This window comes from Muscardinus avellanarius (genome assembly GCF_963383645.1).
Source record: "Muscardinus avellanarius genome assembly, chromosome: 15".
Classification (NCBI taxonomy): domain Eukaryota; kingdom Metazoa; phylum Chordata; class Mammalia; order Rodentia; family Gliridae; genus Muscardinus; species Muscardinus avellanarius.
This window is the reverse complement of record NC_137801.1, coordinates 14,603,773-14,618,943: the sequence shown is the minus strand read 5'-3', so window position 1 is coordinate 14,618,943 and position 15,171 is coordinate 14,603,773.

Below are 15,171 nucleotides of genomic sequence, written 5' to 3'. Positions count from 1 at the left end.
TGTTTTCCTAGGTAGCATGGAAAGGGATGGAGTTACAGTTACATGATGGGAGGTGATGCGCGCATCTTGCATCTCAGCTGTGCTGCAGCTCATGACAACACATTTGAAATGTCTGTGCAAATGAATGATATATAAAATATCTGCCTCCTCTCCTGGGTTATGCCACATATGTAGGTTGCTATGAGTTCAAAATGTAGCATAGGAGAGCCATGTATCTTGCTGGGCACCAGATGGATGTCTCTGAATTATATATGGCAGCCATTTACAAACTAAGCTTATTATGCTATGTCCTGGGCCTGTGACCTTCTCTTCCTTACCTTATTGGGCTAAAACACTTTTCTTCCCAGACTCCTGTTATCTGAGGCCCTGGGTTCTACACAAGATTAGAATGTATGTAATCCAACCAAGGTGTGAGCGTGGGCTGGAACTCAGCATTGCTAATTGCTCTCGAATGCAATCCCAGTTATCTTGAAGGAGGAAGACCTACAGGCCAAGACTGATCTAATCTTTATAATCAGGAGTGACTTTGCACAGTGACAAAAGAACTATTTCCCATTGATGAAATAATGCCAATAGCTTCCAAGTACAAGAGGAGTTGACAGGCCAGGCCCTGGGAGAGTGGCAAGTCGTGGCCAGGCCAGTGTCTGGGGTGTGCAGCTATCTTGTGAGTGTACCCTGGCACTTCCTTCTGCAGTGTGTGTGCACACCTTGGGGAGTTGTTCACTGTGGTGGTCTACTTGTGGCAGGGGTGGGGGCTGAAGCAGGACTGTTGTAGATGCTGTACACTGTGTAGCCGTTGAGTCTGCATGAGCCATGGCTACTTTTCAGTTGTTTCCAGACTTTGGAAGGACTGGAGGATTCGGTAAAAAGAGAGTAGTCTTCTCTTCTACATGGGAATGACCCAGGACAAGAGGGTGGACTTAGGAACATCAGCAGTGGCAGGGTGTGGGGTGTCTTTCTTTCTTCTTCTTGAAGAGTGTGAGACCCATGCAAAGCCAGATCTTAGATGGAGCAAAGAGCTTACGGAGATAAATGGGACTGTGTAAAGATATTTTCAGGTGCAAATGATAAAAATACACCCAAAATGTCTTAAGCAAAGTATGAGATTTATTACTGGATTAAAGTACAGAGAGGAAGAGGCCTGACTAGCATCACATAACTGGGGCTCAGTTCACTCAAGGCCTTGGTTCTGCTCCCCCATTTTCTGGCTTTGTTTTGCAGACAGCTCTGTCCTCAGGCTAGAGAAATGACTGCTGATGGCTTGTGCTTCTCACTTGGCACCAAGTCGAGGCCCAAAGATATGTCTATGTCCTAGCTTATGCAGAGAGGAAAGAGAGGACATTTGTCATTGGACCGATATCTTGGTCAGTGGTCTGGGCCAGGAGGGTGTAGTGGTGTGGACACCCCAAGTGATAGAGGCTTCCAGGCCATGTGGAGCAGAGCACCCACAGTGGAAGCCATAGCACCTCATCTTCCCCTTGCTGAGGATTCAGCTTTCTTTGCCTTTACTACTCCCTAGGGCCAAGGGTTGCCAGCTGTAGGTTAGAATCAGAGAGTAAAAATTTATAAGAATAAATGCAACTTTATTTTTTATATTTTTAGATCAATTTCATACACAGGAAGGGAAACTGTTGAGAAGCTGCTACAGGTACCTCCTGTTGTCCATATTTTAAAAATAGGATTGTGTATAGCAGCTGTCTGGTACTTGGTCTGCCAAGGTAAGCTGGGTGTGTAGGGGCCAATAGTATGTCATTATTGTTCACAGGTCTTTACATTGAGGTCTCATGGAAGAGGAACCACACTTATAGGAGCCTCATTGGCATAGAGAATTGATATAGATGAAAAGACCCTAATTGCAAGCCAGTGCCATAATGGGGTAAAGCCGATGGATTCGGGGGAGTATGGAGGGAAACTTGCAGGTGGAAGGAATGTGAATTGTGGCAGTGTTTGGCAGGAGTATTGTGGCTGTATCTGTATCAGGGTCTATTTTTGACACATGTCATATTATCTCCTATCTCACATGTTCATTGTGCATGGTGAATTCCTACAAAGAATTCATGTCTTCTTGCCATGAACTTAGGTGAATCTTTGCAACTGCTTCAACCTGAGGAGTGTGGTGAAATGATGCATGAACTTCCAGGGCTAGGTCAGAAAGGTTGATACTACATGGATTGTCTCTCTTTCTTTCAGGACCTTGTTGTGGGGAAGCCTAGGCCATGCACAGAGGCCATGCAGTGGTGTTTGGATACAGCATCAAATGCCAGATGTATGAGTAAGAACTTTTGGTCTCCTGCTCACCCTGATTACAACTGCATGAGAAATCCTCAAAGAGAATCACCTACATCTTCCTCACCAACCCCCAAAATGACAAGAGATGACATGATAATAATATCAATAATATGTGATTGTTGTCTTATGCTACAAAGTTTGGGGTAGTTTTTTATATAGCAGTAAATCATAAGAATGGTTGATATGGAGATACTGGAGAATGTTACCAGTCCACAGCCTTGACATGAGCTTGAACTGTGGGGACTTAAGCCCTAAAATGCATTCTAAGACCAAGAATTGGAGGTGGAAGGAAGCAGCCCTGTGAGTAGGGTCAGCTAGGGAGGCCAAAGTGGGCATTAAATAGATGGTCAAAATTTTGAGGTGGAAAAACAGAGGTAGTGGGACACCTTAGCTAACAGTGGACCACCACACCTGGCCAGGCCTTCTGGCTCTGCATGTATAGTATTAAAGTTCCGTGATACATGTTGCCTGTTTGACAAATTTTTTCAGAGATTATTCATAGACCAGGTCATCTGTGAATTTGTCAGTTTAGCTGCATGGACAAGTGTGTGGATTCTGGAGTCTTCAAAGGACTTGGTGTGAACCACAGTTCCTTAGGGTGGCCAGTGTGTGATTCAGGTCTTCTGTCAGAAGAGAACTCATGGAAGAGGAGCTTCTGGGAGGGCAGTTAACAGATGCCTGAGCATAGTACCTTTGGCTCCTTTGCACAGGTGAGCAGAGGCAGCTCTCACCCTGGCTTTCTCCCAGCCAGTGGCTGAGCAGAGTGGTGTCCTGGGGACCGGATGTTTCTGCTTCTTGTAGGATCCTGTACAAGTGATCTTTGTGCTGGAGCTACCTGCCGAACTGCTGAGATAGTCTCAAATATACACCAAGGTATCCGCCTCTCCTTTTGCAGGTGGCTAACCTGCTCTGGGGTCAGAAGGTCTCTCATTACTCCTGCTTTCTCTCCCTTTTAACTTTCACGGGTGTTACTAGAATAACTCTCTCATACTTCTTTTTAAACTTCTTTTTAAGATTTTAAAATTGGTGCATTAGGGTTATATTTACGAGTGGGATTTGTTGTTAAGCATCTGTACATGCACACACATAATCTGGTCAGTTTCCTTCCCACTACAGCCTCTTTCTGTCTCCCCTCTTTCCTACCCTTGGTCTCTTTCCTATACTCTCATGAGATCTCTCTACCCTTTCTTTCATTTTTTTCTCGCTAGCTTTCACATAAAAAAGGAAACCTACAATCCTTGACTTTCTGAGTTTGGCTTATTGAGCTTACCATGATTCTTTCCAGTTTTATCCATTTTCCAGCAAATGACATAATTTTGTTTTTCTTGATGGCTGAGCAAAACCCCATTGTGTATATATACTACATTTCATCTCTTGCGCTTCTAATTTGTATGGGCATCTGCTATTCAGTGTACCAACTGACATATTCCAAGATCTTAGACAAGCTTCTTAATTGGTCCCTATTTCAATTTCCTCATCTATAAAACAGGTATAATAATAGCACCAGTTTCATAGTTCAATAGTGAGGATTAAATAAAACAATACATAAGTATTTTCTGTAACTTATGGCATATAATAGGTATATAAAATGACAGTTATAGTTATTTATAAAACCTAATACCTCTAACCCAACACAATGGGTGTTTCTTTTAGTGTGTCTTCTTTATAAGTCTGCCCTGAGAACTTAAAATATGGCACCTAGCAAGTGCTCAGTAAAAGCTCAATGAGAGACAGAGGCCATTGAAGCAAATGAGGTTTCCCAACTAGATCAGCATGTGAGCCAGTCTCTGTGAATGTACTTCTTTCTGGAGTCACACAATCTAAGTAAAGACTCCCATAAGCTGGGCTAGGATGCAGACACAGCCAGGTGGCTTCCAGTGGAACTCCTTTGCTGACTAGACCTGCCAGCAGGTTTGGGTTTCCACACCCTAGAGCTGCCCTACATGGTAGGGAAAGGAGTGAGTGGGGAAATCCTTATCCTTCTCTGTGGTGAGCTCTCATACATCCTTCCTTGGGAGGCCTACCTCCTGGTGCCACTATTTGTGCTGGGCTAAGCCAGCTGCCCAGTATGCAAGGGCATCGACAGGTGCATGGGCTATTGATGATACCTGACTTGGAGCTTTTCTAGGGCCAGGAAGTAGCTAATCTCAGCGTCTTTCCTTATAGGGTTTAAAAGGAAGTGGTAGAAGAAGGTGAGACCAAGAAATTCCTTCTTGTTTCTGGGGTCGCAGGTTGTGTGCTGTGTGATATCTTTAGTGGCCATAGTGCCCAGACATCTGCCCTGGTAATGGTCTGTGAGTAGATGGGAGGTCAACGTGCATGTATCCAATCTTGGCCTATGGGCAGAAATAGTCACAGACCTAAGTGGCTTCAATTAGATGTCCTTGGAAAGTTTGTTTACGAGGTATTTGGAAATAACCTTTATTGAATATAGATGCTGTAAAAGCAACTTTTGCTGGAAATCTTTTCTTGCACAGGGGATTAGGGCTTGCCCAAGCTGACCCCAATGGTATAAAATAAGTATTAAAAAATACCAGCTATATATAGATCCTATATAAATAATTGGTTAATACCTTTAACCCAACAGAGCGGTGTTTCCTAGAGTATGTCTTTTTGTCTTTTTTATGAGTCTTCTTGACAAAGAGCATTTTTCTCTGATTTTTTTTTAAACCCAGGGCTGGGTCTCAGAAAGTCAAACATTTAGCAGCAATGAAGCCTCTGTTTGATGAATGCTCCCTGTGGGGACTCTGGACTTTCATGGATGCTGCTCCAACAGAAACTCATAGCAGCCCCGTAAGGGAGATTCTCACTTTTCCACTTTATGGGCTTGGAACTCTCTGAGCCTCAGAGACAAAGTGACTTGAGGAGTCCACACAAGCAGGGGACAGAGGATATCAACCCCTGTGTCCAGATCTCTGTACGCAGTGTCCCCAGTTTGAGAGTGCACTGTCTCTCAGTATTTGGAGGGAGAGGGAGCCAGGAGAGGATCATTTAACCCCCAAATAAAGGGCTTCCTAGAGAATCTCTCTTTAATCATTCACTAAAGTATCTTTCCTGAATAAAATTTAATGGACCTGGGTCATCCACCTCACCCCAAATCCTGACCATCAACCAAGGACCAGACCTAGGTATTTCTTCTGGAGCCTCACCCGAGCCCCTCACCATTAGGCTCTCCAAGCCTCCAACCTGCCATCTGTCTGTCCACCAAGCATCTTTCATGGAGATTGGACTCTTGTAGAGTTTGTACTGGGGTCTCCTTAGGGGGACAGAGCAGGGCCAGCTCCTGTCTCCTCTGTGGGTTCTGGGTGTCTGTGGCAGCCAGGTTTGCCTTGATTCAACTGTGTTCCTTGAGATTTTGTGTGTGTGGTAGTGGAGGGTCTTGTGTGTGTGGGGGTCCTAAGGTACTCGATTGCTGGGAATTCTGGCTTTGTGTCTTCCCTCTACTTCCTGTGTTGACCTGATTTATCTTCTTCCCTCACTTTCATTATCTTTCTTTCCTTCCTTCTCTCTGTCTCATCAGATGCCTGCTGACTGCTGTCCTACTCTGCCAGGCAGAGATGCGAATACAGCTCAGTTCTCTCTCCATTCTTTATTTGCCAGAGCAGCAGTTGAACTTAAGGACAAAACTCTGCCATTCTCATGGGGTGTTCTGAGCTTTCCCAAAGACCTCTGGAGTGACTGGGTACTTTGAGCCTCTGTAGATGTTCAAGAGCTATAGATGTCCAGGGCTAGAAGTGTTTTTGGGAGCATCCAAGCCAGTTCTCTTCTCTATGAAGATTCTCAACAAGGACACCTTTTAGAATCAGGGACTAGAATCACTTGGGGTGGAGGATCCTCAAATCACACCCCTCAGTGATTTGAATCATCCTCTCCTTAAATGTGAACACGTGGCGATGGTGGTGGTGATAACAAATGTGGACAAACCATGTTTTGCAGGAGCAAATATATAACTGCAAGCCAGAGCCCACCAAATTCTGGCTGGATGCCTTTGGTTAGGAGACTTTTGCTAGGAATCTCCTCATAAAAGGGGAGACCTGCCCTGCTTCCTTGAACTCATAGCGCTGGTTTTACTTGGAGGGAGAAACATAAGCTGTGGAGTCAGATAAACCTGGATTTTAATCTTGCTTCTGCTATTTATTCAAAATATAACCTCATCAAAATATCTCCCACCACTAAGTACCATTTTCCTCTTTGGCAAAACAAAGATAATCATGTCTACTTCTCGGAGTCATTGTGGGGATCACAGGAAGTAGTGCGTGTCAAGGGTTCACCTGGTGCCTGGCGTCTTGAGCTCCAGAGACCCAGCGGGCTTCTTCCCCTCAAAGGTCCTGCTGCAGTGTGTGTGTCTGGTGCTCTCCTCTGCTCTGCTTACTTCTCACACTCAGTCCTTTCTTATTAAACATACAGAACAGCAGAGCTGGAGTGTATTAGTCTTCTGGAGCTGCCATAATAAAGTGCCACAGACTAGGTGGCTAAAACAACAGAAATCCATTGTCCTACATTTCCAGAGTCCCAAGAGCAAGATGCTGGCAAAGTTGCTTTCTCCTGAGACCTCTCCCCTTATCTCAGAGACAGACATCATCTCCCTGTGTCCTCCCATGGTCTTCTCTTGGTGTGTCTGCAAACAAATCTCTTCTTATAAGCACACCGGTCGTACAGGATTAGGGCTCACCCTATTGACCTCAGTTCAACCGAATCACCTCTTTCAAGACCTCCTCTCCTAAGGCAGCCACGGGTGTTAAGGATTTCAGCACAGGAATTTTGGAAGACACGATACAGTCTGCAACAAGTTGTGAGAGGAGAACACAGATGTGCAAAGTGGTTGGGTGGGAGCGATAAGCTGGACACCATTTGTTTTTGCTTGCTCTTTGTCGAGTTGCCCGGTGGTCCTGTCCTGAGGCCCAGCTGGATGAAAGCTGGCCTCACTGGGCCCGGGCAGCTGCTGGATCTCAGCAGTGCGTGGGCAGCTCTGCCCTGTCTGCCGAGTGGCCGCCGAGTGCACTGCCGTTGCTGACACCTTGAAATGTTTTATAGGACAATTCCTGCTTGTCAGCAGCTGCATTTCTTAATTGGCGGCTCATTCATTTCTCTAAAGGCTTCTGACACTTTTGACTAGCTCCAGCGGGTTTGGTGTGGGCATGGCCAGGCCTCTGCTCCGGATCCAAGTGTGCTCACACCCTGGGAGCATGCCAGAATCCCTGACTCTTTCCATTATTCTTAGCCTTGAGATGGTGGGAGCAGGCATTTCAAAACCAGACGTGAGTTTTTGCAAACATAGTTTTGGCCTTCCTGCCTACCTATTTTTATTTCCTTCATATTTGGAAAGAGAAAATTCCCAGACATAGGCCTGGGAAGCAGGCTGTTCTCAGGTCAGCTCCTCGATCTAGTTTCCCACTCTGCCTTTACTTCAGCTATTTGCGTGGATTATGAATGGGCCGGGCACCTCTACCAGTATGGGGCCTGGTGGCAGGAGTTATGGCTCCTGCAGTTGTTGTGTTCTTGCAGTCATGGCCCCTTTCAGTGAAGTAGAGAGGTAGAGCTACTAATGCAGCTGCCCAGGTGGGAGAATGGCACGCCCTATTGGTTTGATTGGAGTCCTACTTCCCTGGTGCCTGCGCATCCCAGCACATTCTGCAGACTGGCAGGCTGGTAACTGCCACCTTCACCTAAAATCTGCATCAGGAAGTTGAGCAGTGTTTGGCTCTGTGGGTGTTGGCGAGCACACACTACATAGTGTGCCCACCAGCATAGGCTTCCAGAATGTGGATATGGCTCCTTTCCCTCTCAGCCACATACCACAGCGGACATGAACCTGGAGGAAGACTTCCTGCTATCATGTGTCATTTCTAAATGCAAAGCTTGCTCGTCCTTGGTGGTACCTAGCTGATGTCATCTATGGGTAGGGACAGAGGGTCATTTATCTTCTTCGCTGTAAGGAGACAGTGGCTATTGGAATGAAGATTGACCCCGGATGGGGAGTCCCTGTGACCCCCATCCATCAGCAAGAGTGCTTGGGTGTGAGTGAGAATGAAACAATTCCAAACATTTGTTGGAATGTTCTTTTCTTTTCTCTCCTGCTGTCTTTTTCTAGGGAAAGGGAGTGAAGCTATCTTGTTTGATCTTTTCTAGCTCTTTGCAATGTGTGTTTGGGAAGTTAAGTGTGCATTTATTGAATAAATTCTAGGTACTCATTTTCAGAAAAAAAATCATAAAAATGTCTACCTGCCTTTCCCCTCCACCCAATTCAGTGGAATTACCCCCCTCCCCACCTTTTTGTTTTGTTGCAAGCAGTAGCAAGTTTTGTATCTGGGAGAGTCTGAGGGTTTGGCGATCAGGACTGGCGCCATCTAGGACTCTTCAAATATGGTTAATAGGTTTGGGAATCCAGTGAAGGATCTTTTTTTTGGCATAGCATGGGGGACCTGAGGTGGTAGGAAAAGTGTCTTCAGTATCTGAAGGTCCCTCTTGCGACCTCCTCCACGTGGCCCCAGAGGACAGAACTTGCATTGATAGGTGGAGACTAGGGTGCTGCCAATTTCAGCTCCTGTAAGGACTGGATTTCTGGTGGTGAAGAGCTGTCCAGCATGGGTGCGGAACTGGGCTTTCAGAGGTTGGCTGGGCACCTGGATGGATGTGCAGGTCACCTGAGCACTGGTAGTACCCCTTTGCCCTTGGGATTCCTCCTAGGATTTGTGTTCAGCACAGAGCATGGCGTCTATGGACATGTACTTATTTTATTCCTTTGCCACATCCTAGGTCTCTCTTTACCACTTTATTATCTACATTAAGGAAGAGATTATCTGAGACAGCTATAGAAAGGCATAATTTTAAGGCAGATCAGCTTGCGCTCAGTGTCCTGTGGTGCCTTTGGTGATCCTCCAGCCTGCCACGTCCCAGCTCAGAGCTCTCTGGCCAGCACCTCCACCTGCAGCATGTAGATCAATTCACCCATCAGCAGTGTCCTAGTCTGTGACCTCCTCAGGCCCTTGCTGAAGGACACTAGCTAATCCATCAAAGCCCTTTACCCTCCCTTTTCAGTGTGTCTTTAATGACAAGGGCTTTCAGACCAGAGTTGGGCTGGCTGGGGAGGTGATTGGGAGCAGAGAACTATGGGAAATGATGCCTGCCTAGTTGGTTGGTTCAACGGGTTACTTAGCTCGAAGCCCAGATCAGAGCTCTCTGACTTCTCAATTAGCACTTCCAAAGGCTGAGGGTAGAGGATATTTCCTTCCGTCTTCTACTCACGTGTAATTTCATGCCATGTCCTGAAACAGGACTTTTCTACAAATGAGCAATACCAACTAGGGAGCCAAAAATTCTGTTTTTTGGCCACTCTTCCTTGTTGGGTTTATCCCCATGGGTTTCTTCTCTATCCTTGTCTTCTTCTCTCTTTCCTCTGCTGCCCCTCTCTAGACAGAATGTACAGGTTGGCTAGTCAAGGACCCAGGCTATACTCAAGGCTGGTCTTCCCTGCAGTTTAGGTCTCTTGTTCTTCATGGAGCACCCAATGAGCAGGGAGATTGGAGCCTGGAGAAATTATGGGCTGAGGAAGAGAGTGGTGAGCGGAACTGTGGATCAGAAAGAAATCCAAGATGTGGTAGAAAAGGGACTGAATTAATAAGCTATGCCCTTACATGGAGTTCTGGCCATGGGATCCCACACCCTGCTGCTCAGATGAACACAGTGTGCCTTTGCAAAGCTGGAGGGCCTTCCTCCAGGCAAGTCCTGATCAGCTGTCCACTGGTGTGACTGAGGGGAATTTGTGACAGGGGAGGAGCCCAAACCATGAGTGACTGTGCAGTCTTGTTTCCCTAAGAGCTTTGGTCTTGTCAGCCACTGCCCGGGGAAGAGCTGGCTTGGATGATCCTGGAAGAACTTGAATAGCCTGGAGACGTTCCCAGTGGTATAGGAGCCAGGGTTGGCCTAGGGATGGTACAATCCGAGTTTACTGAGCCCCTTTGGGATTTGTGGAGTTTTCTCTTTGAGATGAATGTTACAGGTCAGTGAGGTCAGGGACAAGACTGGAAGAAGTACAGAGAAAGATCACAGTTCCTATACGGTCCCGATTACATGCATGATGACTATATCCTTCTCTATTAGGTGAACTGAATTTATTGAATAGTACTTCTCTTCTATTTTGATGAATACTGTGTTATTTTAATACTGTCAATAGTTAAAAATAAAGGCTTTGGCTATATCACATAACTTAGGTAATTGTATTTCCTTTCCTAACATTTACATCTATTTTCAGGGAGCCATGTAGGGAGCATACCATCCTACACTCAGATGCAACCTTTATAGGCAGAATTGAAGTCCTTGAGACATATAGCGATTGGGGACAGAGTGACTTTCTCTGATGGATTTAGGGCCAACCCAGAGTTCAGCCCCTGACCCTGGTGACCACAGGGCTGGAGAACGTGTGACATAGAACCGACATGGGAGAAACTCAGGAATGTGATGGAAAAGGAGGGCTGAGCTGCAGAGAGTGGAGGCCAGAGGACCAGGATGGAGGAGAGACCATAGTCATGGGAACTGGGAATTCTACTGATGAGCATTTGTGAGTATGCCACCCGAGGAAAGGGCAGAGGACCGAGGCTCGAGGGACACCTGAGATAGCAAAGCTGGGCCGAAGGCCAGGTACACATTGGTAAAGACAGACAGAGGCAGATCAGGACATGACTGAAGCCATCTTTTGTATATTTCCTGCCCTATGCTGAAGCTTTACAAATTCTTTAATCTATTTTTTTTTTTTTGGTTGTACTGGGGTTCCTGGAAACGCTTCTACCTCCAGGCTACACTCCCAGACCTATTTTTATATATTTTTTAAATTTGGAAACAGGGTCTCTTAAGCCAGCGAGGCTGGCTTCGAACCTTCATGATCCTCCTGTCTCTGTCTCCCAAGCGCGGGGATTACAAGTGTGCACCACCACACCTGGCTCAAATTCTCTCATCTTGACCGTTGCCCGTGAGGAGACACATCATCATTTTCAGTTTCCGATAGAAGAAACCAGTAGCTCAACTTTCTGGTAGTTGATGATGCTGGAGTTTGAAGTCAGGAGTGTTTGATCTTAGAGTTCCAGGTTGTTTCATGCAGCCTCTTATAGATTCAGAATGCCTATTTTAAAAATGATCATTAGCCCATGCTAACTGTAGAAGTTATGGGTCTGGCTATGATGTTTCCATGCTTATGTTGCACTGTATCCTATCCACCTCCCTTCTCCCCTCGCTTACCCCACTCTTTTCTTCTCCTTTCCTTGACCCTTTTCCATCGTCTAATAGTCCCTCTTTTACTTTTACTTCATCTCTCTCCCCCTCCCCCATAAGGGAGGAAGCACGTGATGCTTGTCTTTCTGTGTCTGGTTTATTTTGCTTAACATAATGATCTCAAGTTCCACCCATCTTCCTGCCAGTAACATGACTTCATTCATCTTTATGGCTAAATGATATTCCACTGTGTATATACACTGCATTCTCATTCTTCATTCATCTGTCGACAGGCAACCAAAATGGCTTCATGACCTGACAAAAGTGAGTAATGCTACAACGAACGTGGGCACGCAGGTCTCTCTTTTGTATGCTGACTTCATTTCCTCTGGGTATACACCCAGAAGTGGCACAGCTGGATCATATGGTAGTTCTACTTTTAATATTTTTTTTTAAGGAGCCTCCATGCTGATTTTCACAGTGCCAAAATAACCAATTTTCATGGAGGGCTTTTCAGAAGCAAATGAACCCAAGCCTTTCATTTTATAAATAAAAAATCTGAGGCTCAGAAAAGGGAAGGGAGGTTTTATAAAACCCCCATGGCTGAGAATAAAAGAGAAGAAATGAGCAAGTCATTCTCCTGACTTGCAGTCTAGTGGAATGCCAGGATCTCAGCCTTAAAATGCAATGCTCCACGATGCCACACCTGCCGAGTGCTACTTTTGATGGTTATTATCTTTGGCAGAACTACATTGACATGAATGAGTTCTACATGAGTTGCAGTTATTTTAGAATATATATTTTATACATTATTCATGACATATTTTTATAGCTTGTTTTAAAGTCAAAAGAAACCTAGAGCAATAGCTTCTACTTTTTTGGCTGTGACCCTCTATTTTGCATTGTGTCTCATCATGTACAGATGTATGTATGTATGTACATTATATACGACTGAAACATATGGTTTTTGAAATAATACTTGCCCATGCTATGTGTGATACACTTTGATATTTTCTATTCTTGTTTACTCTATTCTATTTTTGTTAAAACTATGCTGGTTGTGAACCGTTTAAATTGATTTCATGACAAATTAATGGTTCACGACCCACAGTTTGAGGCACCATGATCTAAACAATGCCTTAATCAGACATGGTTTATGAAGAAAGTCATTACAGAGAAGATGCAAAGTTGCCAATTATCTTTGGTCACAAATGTTAAAATAGTAACTTTGAATTTCATAACATCAAAAGGGGAATTGCATACATGTAAAAAATAAAATGGCACAGCCTTGGATTTGCTCCAGACCACAGCAGATCTGTGATGCTCCTGGTAATGTGTGAGGCTGAGTTCTCTTCTCTGCCTGGATTTTTTTAAAAAACTAAGTGGATATAGTTATAGATGCAGAGCAGAATGGTGGCTAAAGTTACAAGCAGCAGGCCTAGAACCTGCCTCTCTCTAAATCAGAGAGAGTGACTGAGTCTGGTCCAGGGGCCTAGCAAGTGAGCAAGGTTTGTACATTGGGCACTCAGACCATTTGTTCAGGTGTAATTAAGGTCTGACGTTTTCTGTGGCCCTGTGAGCATGATCTCAGGTCTCTGACCCCCAAGCCATCCTTTATATGCCTGTGATAACTCACCTGATATTTTCATCTCCTCTACCTCTGCACTTCACTTTCTAGCGGCCCTCTGCTTTACCCCTTTTTCTCCATCAGAGGCATGAGATAGTGGCTCCATCTGACTCCTGGCTCTTCCATCTCTTTAATGGCTCCTTCCATGATTGTGTTGACTTTCTGGATCACAAGAGCCAAGTTTTATTTTACTTCCTTTAGGGAAAGCATCCACGCATTCATGTACCCCAAGCGTGCACCCATCCATTCAGAAGTGCTTGGCATTAGGAAAGTGTATATTTAAGCCAAGACCTGACTAACCGAGAAAGGAGACAGAAAAATAGAAAACTGGCAGAGCTATATCACAAGATGAAGGAATGGCGAGCGCAAAGCCCTAAGTTCAGTATGCTTGAAGAATAGAAGGGACAAAATGGCTATGACGAGGTGGCCACGGATAGAATGGTTGGAGAAGTGGCTTATAATAAAAATATTAAACAGGCCGGGCGTGATGGCGCACGCTTGTAATCCCTGCGCTTGGGAGGCGGAGACAGGAGGATCGCGCTGGTTTGGAGCCAGCCGCGCTGGCTTAAGAGACCCTGTTTCCAAAATATAAAATAGGTCTGGGAGTGTAGCCTGGAGGTAGAAGGGCTTCCAGGAACCCCAGTACCACCAAAAATAAAAATAAAAATAAAAATAAAAATAATAATAAATAAATAAACAACTAGTATGGGTTATATTCACCAACCATAACAGAGATAACCAGATAGTGGTCAAATACTACAGGGTCTTGTGGATCGTAGTAAGATCTTTTGAATTTACTTTTGTTGTAATGGAAAAAAACAGTGGAAAGCTTTAAAAGGAGAGAGGAATGCATTAAGATTTAAGATTTTGAAAAAGCCACTGTAATGAACAATGTGATACATGCACCACACACCTATCAGAATGACTGAAATCTCAAACACTAATAACGTCAAATGTTGGGGAGGATGTGAAGTAACAGAAACTCTCATTCCTTGCTGGTGGAAGGGCAAAGTGGTACAGCCACTTTTGGAAGACAGTTTGGCAGTTTCTTACAAAACCAAACACAATTCCGCCACGTGTCCAAGCAGTCACATTTCTTGGTATCTACCCAACTGAATTGAAAACTTATGTCATACACAAAACCTGCACGCAGATGTTTATGTGTAATTGCCCAAACTTGGAAGCAACCGAGATGTCTTTTGGTTAATGAGCAGATAAATCAACTGTGGTATATCCAGACAGTGGGTCATCATTCAATGCTACAAAAAGAGTCATTGAGCCATGAAAAGGTACGGAGGGAGCAAAAATGTGTAATATTTAGTGAAGGGAACCGATTTGAAAAGGCTATAACCTGTACAATTCCTACCATATCACATTCTGGAAAAGGCAAAACCATAGAGACGGTAAATGATCAGGAGTTGGAGGAGGGATGAAGGGGCAGAGCACAGAGAGTTTTTAGTCCAGTGAAACTATTTCTTAGATTATCATGGTGGATATTTGTTACTATACATTAGTTAAAACCCCACAAAAATATAATACCAAGAATGAACTCTATCTGGGTGTGGTGGCGCATGCTTGTAATCCCAGCATTTGGGAGGCCGACACAGGAGGATTGTGATTTGCGGCCAGCCTCAGCTACTTAGTGAGGTCTTTTGCAATTCAGTGAAACCTTGTTTCAAAATAAAGAATAAAATAGGGCTGGGGATGTATCTCAAAGGCAGAATGCCCCTGGGTTCCATCTCCAGTACCGCAAAATAAATAATAAATAAATGAATGAATGAACTCTAATGTAGACTATGGATTTTGCATGATTCATGATGTGTGGATACAGGCTCATCAGTAGTAACAACTGCACCACTTTGTTGCAAGACAGTGTTAGGGAGGCTGTACATGTGCGAGGGAAGGAGCTATATGGGAATTTTCTGTACTTTATGCTTAATTCTGATGTGAATATATACCGGCTTAGAAAAAAATGTATTAATCTTTAAAAGACCACTCTAGCTATTGTGAAAAAAAGTAGATTGTGTAGGATCAAGCAAGGAGGTGAGGAG